General features: G+C 40.4%; 1 protein-coding gene and 1 pseudogene across 6 annotated transcripts in view; both read right to left on the bottom strand.

Moving 5' to 3' along the window:
* Positions 1-20473, bottom strand: part of LOC131681571 (locomotion-related protein Hikaru genki-like) — an 81570-nt gene extending 61097 nt beyond the window's left edge. For all 6 annotated transcript variants that reach the window (XM_058962412.1, XM_058962414.1, XM_058962413.1 and 3 more), the window contains exon 1: positions 20319-20473. The gene's annotated coding sequence lies outside the window, so the exon portion shown is untranslated. The remainder of the gene's footprint in view (positions 1-20318) is intronic.
* Positions 3972-5283, bottom strand: LOC131679820 (zinc carboxypeptidase-like; annotated as a pseudogene).
* Positions 20474-21435: the final 962 nt, after the last annotated feature.

Raw genomic sequence — 21435 nt, 5'->3', positions numbered from 1 at the left:
TTGTAGTTTAGAAGTAGTTAGCGGACATACATACAAACATACATTGATTTTTATATATATATATATATAGATATATATATATATATATATATATATATATATATATATATATATATATATATATATATATATATATATATATATATATATATATATATATATATATATATATATATATATATATATATATATATATATATATATATATATATATATATATATATATATATATATATATATATATATATATAATATATATAGATTTTATAATATGTCAATACAGTCAAAAAAATGCAAACATAAACTGCATTTTTAAGTGAAATAACCGTTCAAAATTAGTTCTAGATCAAGCGGTCAAGGTCACATAATTTCGAAACTTTGAAAGTTTACCAACGACGAAAAAGCTTTCCAACATAAAAAAATGATATAATAATTTTGATAATGAAATCTCCTAGAAGTTATTATGGAGAAGTTACTCTTCAAGAATAGTAAGAGATTTGGTGTCTTCAGCAAAGTTGTTGATAGTGCCATTAAAAAAAAATGTAGAAAATATGAAGGCTACACAAATGCAATATATCGAGATACAAAACAATATTTAAGAAATTTTCTTGTAGAGCATGAAAAAGTGCAAAAAAATTGCTTGACGCTTTAAAGACATTAATCGAGATCTTGTTAAGAGGGATTTATAACATAAGTAACGAGTAACAAAAATATGTTTTTCGAGCTAATCCACCACAAGATGTCGGCTGTGCAGCATTTTCCCCTATTTTTGGAAGGAGTTCAAGGTCGGAAAACTATCTCCCGTGACCTAGAGCCAAAAACTTAAGTTTTTCTGATTCCTTATAATACTAGCAAGCGTAGGATTTTTTCGATATTTTTTTTCGTGAAATTGCGCACTTTTGAGTGAAAAACCGCCGAAAATGTCAGAAAATCGATACAAAATTGAAAAATAAAATCCTACGTACGTCGCTGAAGAAATCAATTTCGAATATACTGTGAAAAATTCAAAACGATCAAAAATCATTTGTTAGAGTTACATTTCCGGCCAGCTCGAAAAATAGCGGTAGAAATGAAAACTTGAACATTTATGTATTGTTTTCATCTTCCATTGTTTGGGATATAATTTTTTACAAGCTATACACACTCAATTCGGCTCGGTAATTTCCCAGCAGCCGTGTAATCAGCAAGTTTAAAAACTGATATCTCAATAAAGTGAGATTTGTTTACTGATTTTCGGTGAAAGATTTTCCGAGTATCAGCTATGAAACGTCACTTTTACCGAGATCTCAGCTAAAAAATTGTTTACTGAGATATCAGCTGTTGAGAATTCGGCAGATGATGCGAGAAAAGCTGAGATTCGGCAGAAAAAATTAAGTGTGTAGCACATTTTAAACTAATAAATAAAAAATCGGTTTTTTTTTAATTCTACGGTGGTGTAACCCTTTAAAGCCAGTTCTTTTCTATAAAACTAGACTTTAGAGACTACCTTGAATAGAATATGAATTTTATTATTTATACACAGCAGAAGAAATTTATCAATTACAGTAAGATCAGAATAACTTGTTTTAAAAGTTTTCTTTCATATATAGTCTAATATATTGCTATATTCTAAACACACGGAGTATTTATGTCTTCTTCAAAATTAGTTATGAAATGTCTTTTACAAAGTTTTTTTTCAAAATGGAAAATTTCTAACCTTATGTACGGGGCGTACAAGGCAATCGATTTACCAACTACGCTTTGACGCCCCATTCAACAAAGTTGTTTGAAATAGCATTTTCGAAAACTTTGCTGAAGACATTAAATCTCGAACTCGAACTCAGTCTAGTCCTTGATCTCGCACAGACCAGAAGCTAAATACACACCGCTCGTTCACAGCAAAGCAAACGAACGATTTTTTACCCGCGTCGCTTCGTTTCTTATTTACACCAATAACAGAAAAAAGCCTCGTTGCCCCACGGTGAGCAAAATGAGCGAACAAAAAAGCAAAGTGCGCCCACTAAGGGAAAACACTGTCGTGATTGACTTTACGCAAACTCGACGAAGACCTACAGTGCGTGAGGTGGAACAGTTAATAAAAGTGAACATGAATCTTGATCTTGCGGCAGTTACACACCTCCAGCTGCATCATACAAAAAACGTGATACTAATAACGTTCCAGACGCTATCCGATGCAGAATTCTTTAGTGTGATGAATAATATGCAACACGAAATCGAATACGACAACATTAAAACCAAGATCCCCGTCTATATTGACCGAGATTTTACTGAAGTTTTATTACATGATTTGGCACCGCGGACCAGCTCCGAGTACATTAAAAAATACATGTCCCAATACGGAGAAGTGGAATCCGTTAAGAATGACACCTGGAGAAACTTTTTCCCCGGCATTCTCAACGGGGTTCGTATCGTCAGAATGCAGCTGCACAAACCTATACCATCTTACTTGACCTTCGAATGCAAATCTTCTCAAGGGATTACATACATTCAAAAAACCCTTTGCACATACCCTGGGCAGACGCCCACGTGCCAGTTCCGCAACCAAACGGCACACTACGGTAAACCATGCGCTAAAACTGCTGCGGAAAATGGATCTACTACAACACGCACTGATAAACAGCCTTCCACCGCTAAACCACAGACAACCGGCCAAAAGATAATCCCCGATAGCCCAAAGCAAACATCCAATATACCGGCCGCAGGAATGACCAAAAAAGAAGACGGATACACCAAGGTCACTAGTAAACACAAGAAGCATCAAATATCAGCCAGCAGTGAGCAATCAACCAACTCTAGCGATAGCGATATGGACGTACACGAGAGCGATGGAGAGGACACACAGATTAACCAACAAGCAGCAAACGGTAAAGGGAATAATGGCAATAACGCTTCGCCCCCGAGAAAGATAACGAGAAACAGCAAGCAGTGCGCCCAGGACAGACGATCGCAATAATTTTCGCATTTTTCTTATACTTTTAAAATGTAACTACCTGAAATGTTTATTATTTCAAAAAAAAGGCGAATGACCCTGGTGGTTAAAACCTTTATAAATAAATAATAATAAATAAATCTCGAACTAAATTTGTTTGAGGAATAAATACATTATAATTACTTCTAGGAGGATTATCCTCCAAAATTATTCAATTTTTTCCGACCGGTAATTCTACTTTTCTTCGCTATTAAAGCTCACAACTCCAAAACAAGTTGTCGTATACAACATTTTATTACACCATTCAAGTCAACACTCAAATATACACCATGGAATTCCACTAACTTGAAATATTTTTAAACATTTATTATTTCCAATCCTGCTTTGAGGATATTTATATAATTGAATATACATCAAAAATCAAATTCTCATAGAAACCGATCCTGAGCAAACGGAAAACGTATTTTTTCATCATTTTCCTTCTAATTTCCTAAATATTATTATCGCTGCAAATCACATTAAGTTTTTGTGTCAACTCTATGGATTTTCAAAAAATAAATTTTAGCGAATATTGAAATGTATGCAATTTTTCGGTGAGCAAATTCGTATTTATAGACAGTCAACCTAATCAAACTTCGCTTCCCATTCGAATCATTATCCCAAATCCATATTTCGGAACATCTCTTCAAAAACAGCTCATGATAATTTGACTAAAAGTTCAGTAACAAGTTCCAATTCCCAATATTTTCCAAAAGTCCTCATGATACCTAAAACCATAAGTTCTCAATGTAGTGATCAAACAATATATCTCCAAAAATTATTATTGCTCATGTTTTAAGTTTTTATTTCAATCCAATTATTTTGGTTTGGGGAGAGGGAGTTAAATCGAGAGATTACTGCAGAAAAGATAGAAGCATCGATTGCCTTTTCCGAAAATCTTTTAACATTTAGAAATTTCAAGATATTCAATCGTTTTTCTCGAAAAGTGCTAAATGGCGCTTGTCATAAGATAGCACCACAGCGACGATATTCCGTTCAAAATTTAATAATGGTCGTAGTATCCCTTGTTGGCGGATTCTTCCAGTAGAGTCACCAGAGAATCCAGAGTCTCCTCTCCGGAGGGAATAATCTGTGACGGTGACAATGCAAATCTGTTCCATAGTAATGCAGGTGGGCGTTCAAATGTTAAATTGATCCTGGTAGGTCGGAATTCGTACGTAAACGCGATCTTCACTCCTAATGTGCCGTATACCCAATCGGTGCTAGATCCGCTGGCTGGATAAACGGTATCATAAACGTTTTCATATGTGTACTTGGTTCCATATTGTTTTGCCAGAGAGCTGATGATTGCCTTCGCAATGGAGTTCAATTCGTCGTGGTTAGATGTGTACATACCTGTATGTCCGTAGGGGAACACAAGTAGCTGACCATAGGAATGGAAGGCAATGTAGGCCTTTATCTTACCCTTCAGCGATTCGATGTACTCCGACAGACTTTTAGTTTCTGCTTCCGAGAACGCATTAGGTCCCGCGTAGAGTTCCGAGTTGCACTCATTGCTCGTTTCTTTTTCATTCCAGTGAAAATCCCAGTTTCGATTAGGATCTGCTCCGAAGCAACCTCCGGAGTACCGAGTTCGGGTCTTACGCCAGAGACGATTTTTCGTGTGAGTATACACGTATCCGTCAGGGTTAACAATCGGGAAGATGTACCAATCGTAGTTTTCGGCTATATTCCTCACAGCTGTATCATTACTGGTGATCAATTGATTCAATATGTAGGTTGCTGTTGCGTGAGCAATCCATTCTCTAGCATGAATACCAGCTTCCAGAAAAAATCCCAGGGTTTCCGTCCTTGTACGAAACCTTAACACCCTTGATGGAACGATTTTCATATGATCGCCCTCCTTCGACAACTTCGACTTGACTGTACTCCGAAGCAAGCTTATCTAACCAAGCATGGATTTTATCCAGTTTGTGATAGTCGGACCACCCAAAACCGTCTGACGAATCCTTCATCTGGAGCCGGTTTTGTTCCTTATTAATCAATTCCTGCAAGTTAGAGTGCGCCAAACGGTGACTCATGGTATAATATTCCAACGTTTCCGTGAAATCTGCTAGTTTATGTGGTGCTACAACAACGATAATTTCATCACCGAGCTTTCGACCAGCTTCAAGAAATATAAAACTGTCGCTTGAGTCTTTCAATTCTTTCAATACTTGAAGATGATTTGTCGATTCGGCGAAAATCTGATAAATCCGGTAGTGATCATAGCGGGCAGTTTCCTTGGTGGATACTGCACTGATGTACACTATTGTCAGCAGAATAGTTCCTGATATCTTTTTGAGATCCACCATCCTAGGCCGTTGGTCGCACACTGATCTATCTGAGATTAGTTGACAGCCATTTATATTTCGTTTCGGTCGCGAAATGATGCATTAATGGCAAATCTTATCACCTGCTTTTCACTTTCAGAGCTTGCCATCGGGTAACTCATTAGAATATTGCGAGTCTCAGAGCCGGAACTAATTGTTTACCCATAAAACATGAACCGTTCATGAGGATAGTCAATAATTTACGCCAACAGTGAGGTTTACGGTTAAGTTTGATTTTCAAAGCAACAGGAGATTTCTGCTGGTAAAATTATAAGAATACGTTACCTGGCCTATTGTTAAAGCGTATATCTGCAGTAACGCTTTGTTTATGTTGTGGTTGTTGCTACTAAGTACCTTACTTACCCACTGAAAGAGACCGATCGCTTAATTGTTACGAATGTTTCAACGAATTTTATAATTTTTAATAGCTCATAAAGGTTTTCAATTTTCGTGTAGCATTCTCAGTGCAACATTATTCGGCGCTACTAACACTGGGATTAGCGATGAAAATTCATTGTTTGTCCTGAATCCTGAAATTTGTCACTTATGTGAATACAGCACAATATATTACAGCCCTAAACAATTAAGCAAATGCACGTAAATGGCATATGTAACAATGAATTTGAAATAAAAAAAAATTGCTCGCTTTCGGTTATGCCATGACATGCCCGTAAGGACCAGCATCATCCAAGCTTGTACGCGCTCACCAGAGTTTAACATTCGTTAAAACTGGAAGGAAAAATCATTTCATTGTTTTACTTGCCAGCTTCTGCTTTTCCACTTTCACCAAGCGGATACAAAACATTCATCTTACCACACTTCCTGTCGTGTTCTACAGTTCCGGATATGTGCTTTTATATCGTTTCTCATCGAGCATAGAAAGCACAGCTTATGTGTAAACATACCCAGACCGGTTGAGTGTACAAGCTGGTTTTCACAAGAGATGTATCAAAATCGTGACTTGGAAAAAGGATTTCCTTACACGTCTCGTCCCCATGGAGATGGTATAAGTGGAGATGTGGGGATGATCCATGCTATGTTCGCTGATGATAAAAAAAATATTGAAATAGTTATTCCCATAAAAATGTTAATTGCCTCGGGCGTTTGCGGGATTTATGACTCTCTGAGGAATGGATTCGTTGGTGTATTGAATGATCACTGAACATACGAAGGATGGCTATTGAGTAACCGAACTGTTGTCGTAACAATTTTTGTTTCGTTACCCATCACTGACTGACTGATTCATTCGATGGCTCCTCAGTATAATCAACAGCAGTCGTCAACAAACTTAAAGTACCAATTCCAGTAGCAACGTTTTAGTCGAGATGTTCGCATACATTTATTGGTTTTGTAATTCACTGTGGTTTTTACCACCTCCACGCTTTCGAATCTTGTCATCATTAGTGTCGATTCGAGCTTGGGAAAAATGTCACGGTGGGCAAGGTCGGGTGAATGTTCCAATACAAACATGCTGTATTTTGCGAATAAAAACACCTTCTCAAACAAAGCAGAATAGACCAGTATCATTTTTTTAATAAATCTCTTCCGATTTGGTCTCCCACAAATTGACTTCGGTATTTTCGGTAAAAAAAAATATCTCTTACAAAAATTTGTTTTGGCAATTCTGAGAGTATTGGTCTATTCCATACAAATATGGAATATTTGAACAACATTATCCCCAATTTTCATTGCAAACTGGCTCAATTTTCAGTATTCGCCATAAACATTTGAGGAGATATTATTCAATTGTTGCCTTATTATATGGAAATACTAACACTCTCTGTATCACAACAGTTATTTCTTTAAAAATTGTGCCTTCTCGCCCAGTCATCTCCTTCCTTAAATGCTCGCGAAAAGCTGTTAGAATCTCGATGTGATAATATTGATTGACCATCTTAGAGATACAGTAAACGTTAAAAATTTCTCGAAAGTCAAGATTCGAAAGTGTGGAAGCGATTAAAGCCAATATAACGAAGACTTCGATTCCTGCTGGCAAATGCAGATTTCCACCACAGCTTTCACGAATAACTTAGACCGCGTTGGAAGCTTTCATGTTTTTCATTTTGTACCTGGAGAGTAATAAAGCATAATGCATCCGCATTGCCTCGTTTTTCGAAACAGGTTTCAATTTCACTGTTTCTCGATCAATTATTTGCTTCGCGACTACAAGTTGTGCTGTGCTTTTAGATTTAGTCTCTATCTTGTGTTAAGTCATTGAGACGAAGTAAAAATGCAACCCATAACTAAGGAATTTCACCAAGATCTGTCCGAAAATTTTTAAAATCGGGATTGGCTATCTTCGATCCCGATGAACACACACACACACGTTTACACCGACATGGAAAACTAAACATGTTCCACAGTGAATTAGACTATTTTGACTCAAGAGAAGTTTTTAAGTAGGTCGTAGAAGTTTTTGCATGTAGAATTTTTCTTATTTTGCACAGTAAAACTATCCGAAGAAGAGTTGCAGGGAATTCATGCTTCTACATAATAAAAATATACATTGAAAAGTTGTGACATTCGTCACAAAAACAAACATGTATGTTAAAAATTTAACTACAGAAAAAAACATTTTTTTTAAATTTTTGTATCTTTTTGTCAACAAATGCCTTCAAAGAAAGAAAATATTTTAAATGTAATTGCATCATTGAGAAACTATCAGTAAAATAACGATAACTTTGAATATGTTTTGAAATTTCGTGCTAATTAACAGCAAAAACAATAATCTTATTATAAAATATAATCATTTCAAATCAAAATGTGTTTAGGTAAAATCTTCCAAAATGCGGAGGGACGGCCAAGCCGGCAAAGGGCTGCTTCTCACCGAAATATACCAAAAAGCAAAGCCTACTACAACATTTCTGTGAAAAATTGTGTAGTGATAACAATGGCAAGTATCAGGAGCGCAGACTTTAAAGTAGGTAAACTACTCGCGCCTCCACCAAATATAAAACATTAATTCTGTGAACAGATCGCACCTCCATCACCAAGAAAATTTAAACCTGGTAAAAAACTTGCGCCCCTACCAAAAGTGCGAACCGTGAGAGACTTGTACGCGTTTAAAGTGTCGAACCCCAAACGAGGAAGATCCAAATCGTACGACAATGTGGACCACCGGTGATCCATACAAGAGTGTAGCGACGATCCTCAAACGAGTTAGGTAGAGTCTTCGGACAGCTCAATCCCGGCCTTCCCTGATTCTTCCGTGTTAACCTGCACTGCACCCCTTCACCGGGGAAGCAAACCAGACTAGAGTGGGTGATGGAAGGCGATCCGCCTCCCCCAGGGGAGGGCCCACTGCTTAGTCACTCCATACCAGCCTTTATGAACTCTGGTGATTTGATCGACCGGCAGACTCTACTGCTGCGGGCGGCGAAGGACAGTGAGGGTAAAAGTGTAAATTTACCAAACCCACTGCTGTTACATCTATTGCTGAAAGGAGCAATTGGGTCTGATCCAAATAAGTGCATTCATGCTACCAAGGAGGCAAGAGGGACGCAGTACATTCTGCGCACTACATCCAAAAGGATACTCCAAAAATTACTTAACATTAAACAGTTCTTCAACGGTCAACAGGTTGAGGTGATCCTCCATCCTCACCTGAATAAAACCCAGGGAATAATCTATGACCTGGACACAATCAATATTCCCACTGAAGAAATTCTCTCTGCGCTCAGACTTCAAAATGTGGTGGAAATTAGAAGAATATCCAAGGTGGCCAAAGGTATTCCGACTCACACACCACTGTTAGTACTCTCATTTGCTGGGTCTCCCCTGCCGGAAACGATCTTCCTAGGCTTGATAAGAGTAAGAGTGAGGAAATATTACCCTTCTCCCATGCAGTGCTTCCGCTGCGGGCGCTTCGAACACGGAAGTAAAACATGTGTTATAAGGAGATATGTCTGAACTGCGGCACAGAACACGAAACCAGTAACGAAAACCCATGCACCAAACCCAGTAATTGCACTAACTGCAATGATAGCCACTCCGCCAAAGACAAATCCTGCCCTATTTAACAAAAAGAGAACCAGGTGGTTAATATCAAAACTGACAACGGACTCTCATTCCCGGAAGCCCGAGCCCTTATCAACCATGAGTCAAGAACACAATCGTACGCAGCTACACTAAAAAAATAGACTATCCCCTGGAAATGACGAAAAAGACCGCACCATACGAATACTTAGGGAGGAAATTGCACAATTAAGAGGACTGACACCCATAAAAACGGAGAACGATAGCAAAGACCGCACCATACGGATACTTAGGGAGGAAATTGCACAATTAAGAGGACTGACACCCATAAAAACGGAGAACGATAGCAAAGATTTGATAATCGCCAATCTAAAGGAGCAGCTATTGGACGAGAAAATACTAAATAAAGATTTGCGCAATGAAATGGCGGCCCTCTGCTATGCTTTTACAGCACTGAGAAGGCAGGTGCTACCAATGACCCCCTCAACCGGTCCCGGCACCAGCACATCCCAAACGACGACGACAAAACCGGCAACAGGATTCTTAGCTCCACAAACTACAGCTGTGAAACAAAACACACCAACAACCGTAACACAATCAGAAGGCGAAACAAATCGACCAAGCCGAAGCAAATCGAAAAAGGAACGAGATCAACCACATCAAGAAAAATCGAGGAGCCCCCTTCTGAAACAGAGCCAACAAAAACCATCCGAAGTCGCACCAGCAAAAGAAATAGTAACACCACAAAAGCCTACCCACACCGACAGGAGCGGATCGAGAAAAAAATTTCGGAGGGGGTCCGAAATTTCGATTTTGAAATGTTCGTTACACAATACGTAATATAATGTGATATGTAATAATAAAAATCAGTTTTGGGGGTCGTATCTGGTTTGGAATGATTTTGGATTTAGAACGAATTTTAAATAGAAACTATTTTAAAATTAATCATGAAGTTAAAAAATTTCGGGGGGGGGGGGGTCCGGACCCCCAGGACCCTCCCCCTGGATCCGCCACTGCACACCGACCGCGTCCGGGGAAGTACCGGCCCTCACCGACAAGCCCCCGGCGGCTGTCGGTGTGGGACCATCGGTACCTTTCCGGGTAAGTACCGAAACTCAACGAAATTCGACCACAGAAACTGCCCCATCTCTCCCCCCACAGCACTAAGCGACACACACAAGGCGGAAAAACCGGTTGCCTCTGTTCCCCCGGGCTACCGCGAGCAATTGCGTAGGCGGACCGCCCGCCATTGACTTATGCAGTTGCGTTGGTATTTTGACGTTTGAATGGGGAGGAAAATAAATCGTTTACACGGAGAATTGGGAGGAAAACAAACCGCTTCTGGGCTTAAGGGGAGAGCGGTAGTATAAAAATGCGATATCTCAGTGCGCGTATTTTAAACATCAGATATCTCAATACACGAACTATACTTCAGGAACCAAGCCAACCATTAAAGGGAACGTCGGTCTCCTCGGTCGACCACCCAACTCATACGCTAACTGCAACACCCACCAACCTATTTTCTGGCGAACCGGAAGCTCCCGGCCGGCATCTGCTCGGAAGCCCCAGAGGAAGACTGCCTGGCCGCCCTGACCACAGGAACGACAAAGAGAGAAGCAAAGCGCACGAGGCACATGAGACTAAGCCCAGCAGCGGGACCCTCATAGCGTACAGATAGCAACAGAATTCGCCAAATAAACCCTGAAGTCCCAAGAACCGCGGACCCCTCGCCAAACCGCTTGATGTCCCTGGGAGGACTATCCTTTGGCCCGACGCCACCTCACCGAAGACTGGAGAATAAAAGACACAGGACAACCAGCAAGAGCAAACACGTTACCAGATCTGTTAGGGAAAAAGCTTTCTCCCCTCACTGGCCCCGACCGCGGATGTCCCGTACCCATTCGACGAGTGCAGGGGGCTGCCAGGGCAGAGGCCCGGCTCCCACCCGGGTAAGTCTCCACACAATAATCCCTAACCAAAACCAGATGAGGGTTCCGGCCTACTTTCCAGTCTATGATACTGAACAGAACAATACAGTGGACGCCTCGACAACCTTCCAGAGGGCTGTGGGAGAGAAAAAGGGCCACCGTTCCTCATTCACCAAACCTGAACCAAGGAGCAATCTAAACAACGAGAAAAGAAAAGTTAACGATTCAGATGAGCCGTCCTCAAACTCCGTTACAACAGGCTCCTTCACCCGCTCCGGCAGATTATACAATCCTTCATCAATCAGAACAACCTCGGTACAAAACAAAACAGCCTTCACAACACTCGGCGAAAAGACAACGAACTACAACCAGGCCATCACTACGCCGGCAACAACTCTTCCATTACAAAGTCCAATGGCGGGGTCATGGTTCACCGATAGCTATGGAGCATGCCCAATTAACCCCGAAATCGCAAGCACCGCGGTTCTCTCGCCAAACCCCTCGATGTCCCCGGGAGAGCGATCCGTTAGTTCGACGCAACCTCACAACAGGCCGACGGATCAAAGACACAGCATAGCCAGTAATAACAAATACGTTTCCAGATCTACTAGGGAAAAAGCCCACTCCCCTGCACAGGCCCCGTCCGTGGATGTCCCGTACCCAGTCGATGAGCCTCCGGCGGCTGCTGGTGCAGGGGGTCCGGCTCCAATGCGGGTAGGTCACTCCACAATAAACCCTAACCAGGATCAGTTGAGCTCCTCGACCTACTTTTCATGCAATGAAACTGAGCAAAGCAACCCTCTAAGACCCCTGGGAAGGCGATCCGTTAATTCGACGCAGCCCCATAGAAGCCCAGAGGACAAAAGGTACAACAGAGCTAGCCCAGTTGTGTCCGAAATTCACATACCGCCAAGCCCAACAAATACCGCTAATCGTCGGAGCTACAGATTATTATTGCTTGAAATTCCCCTATTTGTCTTGCGATCCAAGAAACCCACACCAACAGCGATATAGGCAACCGTTATCAGTGGGAAACAGCTAGAGGATCTAATCTCTACCAAAAACAATCGGCCTTGGCATCAGGACAGATATACCTTTGGAACCAATCCCTTTGACAGCCGAGTTGATTGCCACGGCGAGTCGGATCACCTATCCTTTCAACTGTACTGTAGCTAATGTATATCTACCACACACAATTAGCGATTTCGGAAACAAATTTAGAAACCTTGTCAGACAACTACCTGTCTCCTTCATCATTATGGGTGACTTTAACGCGCACCACACCACGTAATTCTCGAAGTGGCCGAAAATACCAACACCATCATACTAAATGACGGCAGTACTACATTTCTCCGTGGCCGCACGTCGTCGGCCATAGATCTGACCATTTGTTCCAACTATCTCGCTGGATCACTCGGCTGGAGGGTGTCACCAGATATGGGTAATAGTGATCACTTCCCAATCGTTATAACGCACCAATACTTGTCACCACACGCCGAAGACAATGGATTTTCGATCGCGCTGACTGGCCGGTCTTCGAAGAGGAAATCTCGGAAAGCCTGGACCTTGACCGTAACTACGCTACTGATGAACTCACCGACACCATATTGAGAGCAGCGGGTAAGAGCATTCCCCGGACCAGCGGCACCCCCAGCCCCCCCCCCCCCCCCCACCCAAGGCAGTACACTGGTGGAACGCTGAAGTGGCAGCAATCCTTAAAGACCGCCGAATTGCACTGCGCGCACTCAAGAGAACACCCCAAGACCTCCCCATTTGGGAGAAACGGTCGTCCGAATATCGGCGCCTCAGAAACATTTATCGATGGTATCAGTCCCAATTCTCCAACTCCTGAGTTGTGGAGAAGAGTTAACGCCCTAAGCGGAAAACTTCGGCAAATAGGCTTTACACTCACAACCGATGGAGGCACTATAATGGTCCCACAAACAATATCCAATCAGATTGGCACTTACTTCTAGCTCCTGTGAGCTGACCAATCGCTCCCACCTGCCTTCATTCGACGCAAGGCTGCATTAGAGGCGTCTTCTACGAGTTTCTCGCCGGACTCCAGTCAAGAATGCAATAGAGCTCTCTCTAATATCGAATTCGCTACAGTTCTTGGTTCTGGTCGAGGGAAATCAACAGGTCGACGATATAGGTTACCCCATGTTGAGGCACCTGCTACCAATCGGGAAGAGTGCACTAGTTCGCAGTTTTAACACAATCTGGGAAGGTGGGTCCTTCCCAGATAACTGGCGTGAGGCTCTTATTGTGCCAATCCCGAAAAAGAAACGACCCAGAATAGCAAGTGATTTCCGCACAATAAGCCTTCTCCCGTGCACATCTAAGGTGATGGGAAGGATGGTAAACCGAAGACTTACCACGCTCTTGGAGGATCGTAACCTCCTTGATCTCAGACAGTTCGCTTTTCGCGAAGGACTCGGTGCCGGAGTACATTTGGGATCCTTCGGCGAAGTGGCAACTCAGGCCCTGAACGAAGGTCACCATATCGACATCGCCATTCTAGACTTAGCGAAGGCCTACAACACTACGTGGCGTGAAGGAATCCTTCGACAACTTAGGCAATGGGGGATTGAAGGAAGTTTAGGCCGCTTCGTGCAGCAATTTTTGAGTAACAGACGTTTTCAGGTTGGTATAGGTGGAAGTCGAGCTTTCCTCTTTCCAAGAAGCAAATGGGGTTCCCCAAGGCTCCGTCCTGGCGGTTACGCTCTTAAAAGATGCTAGGATCTTTGAGTCAATTTAAACGTGAATCAATTTTTTCCGCGGGCCCTCCACCACACTCTGGAGAGTGCTGGGGAGGTTTCCCCGCAGCCCTAACGTACCCAGATGAATCAGCTAAACAATGCTCCATTCGACTGCAAACCAGCAAACCACGACAACGCAAAGGAGGAGAAATCCGTAATAGCCACATCTACGAGCCCACATAGCAACGAGACATCTTCCGGACTACAATCAAACAATAATCTAATTTTTTTTTGTAAAATCCGATGTAAATTACCTTTTATTTATTTAATTTTTTCTTATCAAGGCGAATGACCTATGAGATTAAAGCCTTCAATTAAATAAACAAACAAAACATTACCGTGTTCCATTTAATTTTACATGAAACAAATACTTTACATGCGCAATAATATAAAATTACACTTACTGCCATTCAGAACAAACGAAGTAACATTACATGATTTACATTTACGCCCATGTAGGTCAATTTTGGGATGGGAAGGAATGTTTGTTCGACACTCATGACTATTATGATCGAGGAATTCTCTGCATCTTCCACAAGTGCCACAGGATTGGTGTTAGTAGGTAGGGAAATGAATCAGGATATATCTTGGTAGATATTGTGATTTAACTAACTACTCGCGGGCTTTGTCTTTTATTTTTAAATCAAAGTGTTTGCGACCTCCAGTGGAAATATGAATGCCGTTCGAATACGCATTTCAATAATTATTTATTCGTGGCGCGTTACATAAGAGAATAAAGCCATTGATTTTGTGAAATGTACGTGCGAGACACAGATTCCGTGATATACAAGGCACCAGGCCATTAGAAAATATAATATCTATCCATCTATTTTTGCGACTAATAAAAAAAGAAATCTATCTGGAGTGAGTTATTAATGTTACCGCGCGCTTGATTTTCCGGTCGATAGATATTTGCACGTGACAAATAATCTTATTGCATGTTGCAAGAAATTATTCTAGTTCGAAACGCGATTGATTTTTCTTTTCCTTAATAAAGCCTCAAAAATAAAATAACTAAACTTTGGCACTCGATTCTCACGCAGCTCGCTTGTCATCATTGTTGAAATCATCCCTCTACACGCGATAAACCTGCGGCAGCCCAGCAATTGTCCGCAACAAGTGTAGCCACAAAGAAGGTAACAAATGGATTTCGGGAGCCTCCCCACTTCCATCGAGTATTTTTGGTACCATCAATCGTCAAATAATCGAAAGAAGTAAAAAATTACCTCGTACCCGTTTCCTTTAGAGTCTGAGCACACCCCCGCATCGACCGACACGGCGGTCATACATGCATTCATATCCACAAATACACAGAACCAAACATACGGACATATATAAAGAAAAGAAATAAACACGCGTACTCCGTCACAGATCCACCAACAACTAAACACTAGGAAGACAGCTCAACTCACGCATATGTATCTGCAGAAGTAAAATCTTTTTCTACCACTTCTTTTATTAAACTAAAAAGAAAACTTTTTTAAATTCTTAATTACTTACTCATTAGATTACTCTACGTTCGTTGAAGAATTATATCCACTTGTATCCAATCCATTTTTTGTTGGGTGAAGCTTTGCCACTGCGACCACCATTCCAATCCAATCAACCGATCTTCGTAATATTTGAGAGATTAATACAGAATAGATAGAAGCATGAATTGTGTTCTTTGAACTGTTTATACCATTTATAAATTTCAAGATATTCAATCTAAAACTTTAAAAATTGTTTTGCTCGAAATGTGCTAAATGGCGCTTGTCATAAGATAGCACAAAAGCGACGACGTGTGTTCAACTCTATGTTTTACACACGTATAGCTTTGAGAAAAGCTGGCGAAGACAAAAATAGATAGGGCGACGCAATACTCAACTGCATATTTTGCGTTCCATTTAAGACTTGGTTTGAGAAAATCGGTTCAGTCATCACCGAAGAACCGATGTGACTTTAATTGTGGAATATGCACGGAATTCCGGACTTCCGGAATCGTCGATAGTGGACAATATATTCAAAGAATGTTTGATTGGCAATCAGTGATCTAGATCTGCGATTAAAAGTAATTTGGTGACCATTTCAATAGTTTTTAGCCTCTGAGGTATTACGATTGTACCGATTTATATGGGAAATTCCAGTGTATCCTTACTAACACCCCTGTAACTCCGGAAGCAAGAGTCAGAACCGAATGAAATTCAGCAGCAGTCAATGGTATTACTGTATCTTTCATTTGAAATCAAGTTTGTAAAAATCGGTAGAGAATTCGTTGGGTGTGATATTAGCTTAGGAACTTGGCGGGTTCCCTGGGGGCGTCATGAACCGTCATAGGTGGCCAATGTGGTCAAAGCTTCTTTGATTGATCATTAGTGATCCAGACCCGAAAACTAGAGTAATGTTACATCAATTTTAATATGTTTTACATCATTTGAACATCATGGTGGTACCAGTTTATATGGGAATTTGCTGTGTGACCGCACTCTTCAACCCGTAACTCCGGAACCGGAAGTCGGATCAACTAAAAAATTAATAGCAGCTTATGGGAGCGTTATACCTTTCAGATGAAACTAAATTTGCAAAAATCGGTTCAGCCATCTCTTAGAAAATTTTGTGAGTTTAAATGACACACACACATACATACACACACAGATATTTGCCGATCTCGACGAACTGAATCGAATGGTGTATGACACTCGGCCCTCCGGGCCTTGGTTAAAAAGTCGATTTTTACAGTGATTGCATAGCCTTTCTTTATATGAGAAAGGCAAAAAGGTGCGAAATCGGCAAAGTCCCAAAAAGTCTACAATTTCCACAAAAAAAATTCGAGATAACATAAAATCTCCACGTTTCATGCATTTTAAAGATGTTTGGCATCAAAAATACGAATTCGATTTCTGAAATTTCATGGGGTCCCCCCCTTGAAAAAAAAATATTGAGTTCCGGCTTATATGGGAATTTCATATGTGACCAGACGATTTAATCTATATTTCCGGACCCATATAAGCAATCCGTACGAAATTTTATCGACATCTGTGGGAATATTATAGCTATCATTTGGGACTAAGTTTGTGAAAATTGGCCCAACCATTTACGGGAAACTGATATGAGTTCGTAAATTTTGAAAGTTTGCCGCTTTTCCCGGGCACTTCCGGAACCGTCTATGGTGGTCAATGTAGTCAACGAAAGTTTGGTTGGCCGTCGGTGACCTAGAACAGCAAATTTAAGTTGTTTGAGAGACATTTTAGCGAAATTTTTACCTTTTTTGCTTTCATCGGAGTATCGGTTTGAATCACAATTTGATATGTGATCGCACGCCACAACCTGTAACTCCGGAACCGGAAGTCGGATCGGGATGAAATTAAATAGCCATTTACGCAACACGCAACATTTGAACAACGAACCTTTCATTTGAGACTAAGTTTGGTTGAATCGGTCTAGCCATCTCCGAGAAACCGATGCGACTGTTATTTTGAATTTGGATACATCTGCCGGGGCTTCCGGAACCGATGATGGTGGCCAATGTGGCCAAATAGACTTTGAATGGATGTTAGTGACCTAATACTACAAATCGAAGCAGTTGTGGTAATATTTTGGAAAAATTTTCACCTTTATACATTCATTGCAGAATTTATTAAAATCAACATTTTCTGTGTGATCGTGCTCACCACTCTGTAATTCCGGAACCGGAAGTCGGATCCATCAGAAATTGAATAGCAGCCTATGGGAACGTTGCACCTTTCATTTGATACTAAATTTTTCAAAATCGGTTCAGCCATCTCTTAGAAAAATGAGGGACATTTTTGGTCACACAGACGCTCATATACACACACATACATACATACACACACAGACATTTGCCGAACTCGACGAACTGAGTCGAATGGTATTTGTCACTCGGCCCTCCGGGCCTCCGTTAAAAAGTCGGTTTTCAGAGCAATTGCAATACCTTTCTATTGAGAAAGGCAAAAATCTATTTTCTCACTACTAGGAGGATTACTTGGTGATCTGTGTATTCATATACCATCCAACGTCTATCTCACGACTGAACGCAATGCTTAACATCAACTCTGGACAAATTTTCACTTTGAAGTGAATTTATGCATTGCTTGGTCATTGAATTGCGCTTGCGTATTAATTTTTGAGGAACAGTTAATTATTAATAGGTAAATTCACAAAATGTTTTCGGAATCGAAAATACCCGGATATTTAAAGGCGGTTTAATTTTGCCATAAACACCAGTAAAGCAATAATCTGTATGTAACGGTCTCATTTTTGATTAGTAAAAATTGTTCGAATTCCATGTTCATTCCAATTATGTGCACGCAGTAACACTACATTGCTTTGTTCGAAAGTTATTTGTATAAAACCTGTTGTGTTTTTTGACAAAATCATCCATATCTCAGAAAATAAATAACACATCGAAAAACAAAAATAATAGTGTCAAACGGTCATGTTAGGTCTTTCATTTGAAACTAATTTCGTTAAAATCGGTTCAGCCGTTGCCACCATGGGGAGGCATGTATGGTCACTTGACCAATGAAAATTTAAGAAAATATTATTCAAATGTTGCATCATTATATGGAACGTGATTGAATTACTAAAACTCTCTGTGCCTCTTTTTTATTTTTTTTGGCTTTGCAAATTCAAAACTGAGTGTTTTTTTTTGCAATGCCCTAATATAAACTGTGTTCATCTCAGTCGTAGTTGGGTGTGTACGTCGCATGAGTTCTGCAGGCTAATGAATGATCCAATATTGATTTGTGTAAGAAATGTCTCATCTTACACAAGTGGATTAAGTCGGTTTTATGCTATACTATGGTAAATCAACTTCTGTACACTAAAATTGACTATTTAAACAATTCTGATTTTTGTAGTTATTTCCACGAGTCATGATTTCTTAGACACTATTAACCATTCCCGAACCAGACACGAATATTCGACGATTGGTTCATGAACCAACAGTGTATTTATTAAAATGATTAGAAACTTATTCAAACTGATATCAAATTGCTTGAATTTGCATACCGTGATTACTGATCACTGAAAAGTCACATTTCCCAAACCGAACATACTGAACATAGTCCATTCCTGATGTACAAGGATGAGAAAGGCATCTATGTACCTTTAGGTGAATTAACACAGCTTATAATATACACAAATGGACAGTTCTATGTAAATTTCATGATGCAGATTGTGCTTGATAAAATGTTATGCTTTGTACTCATTCGTGAATACCATTAACACTGCGTTTTTACATGAGGCATTTATACAGAGTATCTAGAAGTGTTAACTACCACTTCGCGACTTGATGGATTTACGAAAAGTATTGCATTGTCAGACGATTACGGCTTTGTAAAACAGCAGCGGGTTGTTTAAATATTCACCCAACGTGTGTAATACTTTAATTAATGGCCGTGCGAGACACAGTGGCTTCTTTCCGATAAGGGTGCAACATAATACGAAGATATTTGTAATTAGGCTAGAAAATACTTTTTTTCGAAGCTTCATTTTTCTTGTAAACTAGTGATACTGATGATTCCTTCCAATTGATACACTTTCAATGGGACTCTCAAACTCGTGATTTCTATGGTCATCTGATCGAAACTTTTTTTTGTTGAAAAGTTGAAACATTCTGCATTGAAATTTATCACAGTGTGATTTTTTCTGGTCTAATTATAAACAAATGTTGTAAAATTATCGTGCAATTTTTCATAAACCAATAATTCAACGCGTATTGCATTTAATCTATTTCCTCGACAAAAATACTAAACAGGGTGGTGCACAGCATTGTGTATCACAAATTATTTTAGTATCCTACCGGATGTACCACACCAGGCATCAAAACTTGAGAAAATATATCGCAAGCTTAATTTTGTGTTCACCATGCCACGAACATTACATGCGGTATACTCAGCGGAGATATTTTTCAGTACATGCGCAGCTTTCGCTGCTCCATGTTTGTCATACACTTCACAGCATCTAATTCCGATCTCAAATATTTCAATTTATCATTTTATTCCATCCCTAAACCGACACGGACTTTTGCCTATCTGTGCTACTCTGCATGATGATGTTTGGAGCCAGGCTCCCTCGTTCTTGCTATTTGTCCACGACAGTATGCGGAATAGTTTATGTAATCGCTTTGAAGAATTTTCAGTATCTGGTGGGGTTTCTGGATTTCCGCCCTATCTGGTGTGGTCTTCGCTTGTTTTTCTTAAACCCTTTCATCTTTACGGCGTAATTTGCATCTAATTTAATTTAGAGCTACTTTCTGTAACAAGGAACCGTCGGCGTCAGTGGGTATCCTCATCCGGCTTCGTTAAATATTTCTAATTGATGTGGATACCGACACGGAAGAAAAACTCACCAATTTGTTAGCACACAGCTTCCAGCACACAAAAAAACTACTTCACCAAAAAACCTTAACCGTAACCATTCTGCACAGCACTGGGAGAGAAAATCTACCACACACCTCAAGAGCCATCAGCGGACTGATGGCAGGAGCCACCAAAATTGGCTCCTTCTTCCCGGTGCTACAAAGAACGGCCATGCGTCGAAGAAAGGTGCAATCATCGAACCATTTCCCGCCAAATCCGAACCAGACACGAGCATCAACGACCAGACCGAATTTCGCCTTAGAGAACCCGAGTGACCACGTGGTAGTCCGAGCACATGTTTGTTTTCGTCTGCGCGGAGGCACGCAGTCTGCCAAGTCAAAACAAAAAACGAACCGCTTTCTCTCGTTGCTTGTATATACCTAAAGAGGGAATATGGTGCTCCCACGCAGATTAAAATATTCATTGATGATGTGTCCCTTTTCAACGATGCGACGAACTGTGGAGTTCGAGGAATGACGGGTTAGATTGTCAGAAGGATACAAGAGTTTGTGCACTGCGAATGTAAATTCCTGCGAGGATAATAAAATAAGCAATACCCAGCTCAACAGAAATGATTGATTGCAAATTGGCTTGCGATTTCGCCAATGTGATACAAACTGATTGAAAACTTGGTACTTATAGCGTGGATCCAACTGCGGGCTCATCGTTTCAAGTACTTCACCTGCTACAATAGCGGGTGTAATAAAATGGTTATTTATTATGTGGAACAAAAGATCCTAAATAGCGAGCAGTTTTTTTGAGCTGTAGTTGTAAGGATTTTTGCATGCAATTGTATAGACAGCTTCGCGCAATTTATCTTAAAATTTTTACCAAAAATGATCAGTTGATTCGTGGAGAAACTTTATGTTTGCTCATATAACCCTGATCTACGCTTTTCTAGATTTAGTATAGTATAAAACCATTGCTGTACCTTGAGCGTTATGACACCAACTATACCTTTCGCTACTTTCTACTTCTGCCCAAGTCAGACGTACATTTGAATCAAGTGAACAACAACTAGCAATCTCTCGATCTAGTGTGCATTGTCTCGAGAACAAAGGAAATATTTCATTTATACTTGCCATCATGAGTAAAGTTGACGAAAAA

The sequence above is a fragment of the Topomyia yanbarensis genome, chromosome 2 (genome assembly GCF_030247195.1).
Source record: "Topomyia yanbarensis strain Yona2022 chromosome 2, ASM3024719v1, whole genome shotgun sequence".
Taxonomy (NCBI): Eukaryota; Metazoa; Arthropoda; class Insecta; order Diptera; family Culicidae; genus Topomyia; species Topomyia yanbarensis.
This window is presented reverse-complemented; position numbering and strand designations above follow the sequence as displayed.